The sequence below is a fragment of the Pteropus vampyrus genome, unplaced genomic scaffold (genome assembly GCF_000151845.1).
Source record: "Pteropus vampyrus isolate Shadow unplaced genomic scaffold, Pvam_2.0 Scaffold42, whole genome shotgun sequence".
In the NCBI taxonomy this organism is placed as follows: Eukaryota; Metazoa; Chordata; class Mammalia; order Chiroptera; family Pteropodidae; genus Pteropus; species Pteropus vampyrus.
Genome location: NW_011888823.1, coordinates 58,172 through 63,219, shown reverse-complemented (window position 1 = coordinate 63,219; position 5,048 = coordinate 58,172).

The window sequence follows — 5,048 nt, the reverse complement described above, 5'->3', positions numbered from 1 at the left end:
AGCCGATTCATTAATTTTTTGGACGTCACTTTTCATAATTAAATTTGCAATCCCCGATTTGGGTTACTGCTAGCCTGTTTAGTTTTGTTAGCACATTTTATTTTTCTATTGCTTTGGGAGCCAGATCTATAGAATGTTAACATTATGCAAATAAAACGAAGTTACCCACAATACACCTCAGGTTCTACAGTGAGCTAGCTCCTTTCTTGCCAAATTATCTTTCGGGATAAGTAAACAAAAAACTTTTAAAAAAAGAAAAAGATTTATAGCTTATAAGATAGCTGTTCATAAAAGGTTCTTACTTTGAAATTTTATCTATTTTAGAAACAAAAAAATGTTTCCCAGATGACTGAAAAAGATTGTTTTCAAATAGGGTAGCTGGACCAACATAAATTCAAGTTATCCCAATTGAATTCCTGGAAAACTCAGCTCTATTCGGAGAATGAAAAGTTATAAGTGGAAGGCACAGAGAGTTTGGCACTGTCTACTCCTAGCTATCCCATTGGGCAACTCCTCATGGACTACCCTAAAGAATCTTTTAAATATGAAAATGCCTTTCCTAAAACAGTATACGCCTCCACCCATTGAACATGATTTGTCAATATCACATCTTTATTGGAAGAACAGAAGCCCATTTAGAAGAGTATAGCAATGGGCCAGGCATGGGGTTATGATGATTTGGAACTAGATATCACATTTTGGGAAAGAGGAACATTCAACATCCAAGGGCTGGGAGTGTGGAAAGGGAATCAAAGTTTTAGTTTAAATTTTAAAATGTACTTTTTAAATACTCAGAAACAATAAAAGAGTTTTAATAAAAGAGCGCACATATGTCCTTTTTTGAATTCCCCTGGGCATTCTGGCTAACAGTATCTTCCAGGAGTTCCTCTAACTCATGTTGCTCCTCGTTAGTCTCACGTGGTTGTATCATTCCACTGAGTTATGCTCATGGCTTGTTTTAGAGGCAGCTACATTTCCCTTTAGGGAGGGAGGTACATGCTGCCTGTGTCATATTGTGTGAAATGCTGAAGAACCCAGGGAAGGAGGTTCTGTGAAGGCGGGCACTATCAATATGAAGCCAACCATGAAAAATAGATACTTGGAATATGAGGAAATGTACTAGAAAGAGGCTGGCAATTACCATTACTAATTAGCTAATAAAGTGGCATCAAGCATGCTTATCAGTTAGCACAAAGACAGTGTCAGGAGAGAGAAATACAAAATATATTGTAAATCCCTAAACTTGGAAAGACTAAATTGTAAGACTTTTGGGAGAGGGGTTATAAAGCGAATATTGAATATTGCTTATAAAACTTCAGGAGACCTGGTCGAAAGGATAAACATAATTTTCTTTTGGGATACGTGTTGATATTGATTTTTTTTTTGTTATTAATAAAAAACCTGAAGGGTTTGTTAAAACTCACACTGCTGGATCCCACTTTCTGAGTTTATGATTCAGGAGTTCTGCAGTAGGGTCAGAGAACTTTCATCTCCAAGGTAATTACCAATTCCCAAGGTAATTCTGATGCCGCTGAGTTGGGGACCATACTTCGAGAACTATTTATTAGCTAATTCCATTATTTTACAGAGGCAAGACTCGTAAAGGCTTAATTTTATTATTTTAGTGATATGACCAGAATTACATGGTTGGGTCTGGTCAAGCCAGGACCTCAAGTCTGTGGACATCAATTCCATAAGTCTTCAGTAGACAAAGTAGTTCTAGTGAAAAAAAAAAAATAATAGTATTTTAAAAACAGAGATCTTTGACTTCTAATTTCATCCTTAGGACTCAAAATACATGGCAACCAATGGCAGCCATACATTTTAGGCCAGTGAACGTGTTCACTAGAAAAGGAGAGAATTTAATTTGAGGCAGGAATGGTGCAGAGTTATGGAAGGGTCCTAGGATCTGTAATTCCCTGTGAGTTATATTTTTAGGAATAAGTTGCTTATTTTATTTGTTGTATGTCTCCCCCAACTAGAATGCAAGCTCCCTAATGGCAAAAAAATTGTATTTATTTTTATCATGGCATCTTCAGCTTCCGTACTATGCCCGGTCCACAGTGAAAACTCAGTCAATATCTGGTGAATAAGCTAAACGAGGTGCTGCACTTACTGAGAGCTGAATCCTGGAATAGGAACATTTTCTCCTGTGACTGGGTAGTGCTGGAGATAAAGCAAACTTTATCTTCTTTCTATCATGGGCTAGAGTGAACCCAACAGCTGTTCCAGGCTGGATTTGTGTTTGCAAAATGCTGTCAAGTGTCCCAGGGTTTCCAAAGCAAAGGTTAGCGGCATGTCTTCACCAGTGGTGACCAACCTGTTAGCTTTCTCTCCAGGAGTGAATTTCAAGGTGATCTTTAATGATGATGAACATTTACGGAGCTCTTACAATTTGCCAAGTACTCTTCCAGGGGCTTTGTATGCATTAGCTCACTTAATCTTTAGAACTTTCCTAGCAGGATGGTACTATTATTGGCTCTACTTGATAGATGAGGACATCGAAGCCCATAGAGGTTAAGGAATCACCAAAAGTTTACGGCTGATAAGGATGGGATCTGGGGTGTAAGGCCAGGCATACCGACTCCATACACCTTGCTCTTAACCACCAGACCATTGGACCTTTTCATGGTCTCATGAGCCAATTGGAGCTACACACACCCTGCAAATGGAAGAGAAAGCCTTGAGGCACAGCTGAACTGGGCCTGGATGTCACCCTCCTTTGGCTGACTCAAACTGTCTAGAACTTGCTTTAACTTAGGGGAAAAGTTCTTGGAAATAAAAGTGACTGGAGAGCTGTGGAAGGGCTTACGACGAAATGTCAGGAAGCAAATCCAAAGCAGTGAGATGTATCTATATAAAATCGGGGTTCTTTGAAACGTTTTCTTTGCAGTCCAGTGGCTAAAGAGTTGAGAGCAGAATTTTTTATAGCAATGTTTTCTATCTGTCTAGAGAGTAAAATATTTAGGCAGTCTTCCTCTCTGTATTTGAAAGGAAAAAAAATAGTCCAAAAGATAATATAGAACTGAGTAAGAATTTTTTTCTTAAACTTTTTAAAACTAATCATGCGGGCATCGAAGTTAGCACTTGTGTTCTGATCTCGTTTTTCTCTTGATGTCGTCTGGGTCGTTACATTGAAAACACCCACAGTGGGATATTCCTTACTCTGGGTACTTTGAATATGGAGCACTGTTTACTTAATAATCCGTCTGTCTCGATTATGAAAACATCTTCAGACACCATGATTATGTGAATGAATCGTTCTGTGGAAATCTCACTAGCTTTGAACATTAGAAATAGAAAGCATGAGGCTAACTACTCAAGTTCTCTTCTTATCTCAGCCAGGAGATCTTTTTTGGGTCCCCATTACCCATCACGTGCTCTCCTTATCTCGGAGCTTTATGCACCCCTGAGCTGCCCAGATTTGTTGATGCCATGAGACTCCTCATTAAAAATCCTTGGAGTTCCTCTTACAGGGTGAGATGTTCTGGTTTTCAAGGAATTTGCTAGTTAATTGCTATTAGATTTGCTAGTAAATTGGTACATTTATCAGATTTCAATAAGTTACGTTGCATAATAAGCAATCTCTAAACCTCGGTGGCTTACATTTATTTTTTTGCTCATGTAATATAAGGACTGTAGGTCTCCGGCAAATCTGCTCCACAGGCCTGTTCCCTTCCAGACTCAGACTGAACTAGCAGCCTCTATCCAGGACATGCTCTTTCTTATGAGTTCGATGTTATCCTCACAAAATTCATATGCTGATAATAATGGGATGGGCTTCATACCATTGTGAAGTTTAAATAAATTAATACATGTAAATTACTTAGACCTGTGACTAGTGGTTAAGCCCTTACTCTCAGAATAAACCTCATCTCAGTGGTTCTTTTTTACATGTAAATGAATTACCAGATATCAGGTTTCTGTGTTGTTCTGGAGTTGTTTCTACTGTTGTTTTATAAACCACCCCAAAGCTTTGTGACTTAAAACAATAATAGCAACATTTTATTTCTCATGTTTCTGCAATCTGGGCTGGGCTCTGCTTGGTGATTCTTCTCGTGGGTCTTCAAGGGCTACGCTGTCCAAGATGGCTTCTTTACTCCCCAATCTGTGCATTTCTTAAGATGGATGAGACAGCTGGGGGCTGGGAGGGCATCTCATTTTCTTTGTCTCTCTGTCTCTCTGTCTGTCTCTGTCTCTGTCTCTCTCTGTTTCTCTCTCTCCGGCTAGCTCTGGCTTCCTCATAGCTTAATGGTTTCAGAGTAGTTGAAGGTATTTCATGGTGACTGGCTTCCCATAGAGAGAGAACAGAAGCTATCTGTACTCTTAAGGCCTTGAGACAGGACATCACTTATAAAATTCTTAATCTTTTAGCAGGAAGTGAAATGGGATATCTCTTGCAGAATTAATCTTTTTAGTAAACCTAGTTAAGTTTTCTTCCCTCCTTTCTTTGAGAAAAAAGCTCCCTCCCTCAAATCCTGATAATTGCCCTGGTGACTCAGATCCTCTGGCCATTGATAACGTTCATCAGCCCATTGTTAAGCAGAAATGGTGTTAAGCCAGGCAGGACCCTTAGAGTCTGAGATGGGGAGGGGACTTTAAGCCAAAGGTCTTTCTTTTTACTCTTTAAGAAATATGTGAACCAAGCCTGTTTCCCTTTACTCACTTCATAGGCAAATCAATAATAGAAATTAATAGATGCATGATTTAAATAATGAGTTTGTATTTTCTTTTCCTTGTCTAAGGACTGAGGTAGCATTTCAGCAGGAAACCCAAGACCCCACCCTGACTGAGAAAGGAAAAGAGCTCAATGAAACCCCAGTATGCAGGGACAAGGACCCTTCTCAGCAAGAAGCAGATACCTAAGAAGAGATCTCCCTATCTCAACATCCATACTACTAATTAGGGGGTTCATGGCTCTTAGAAAAGAGGCAGAAAAGTTAGTTAGGGGGTTTCACATCTGCCCGCAAAGACACTGAGGTCATCCTATCTTAGAAGGGGTCCGCTCTAATTCGCCCACAATTAAGCAAGCCAGAAGGCATTTTTTT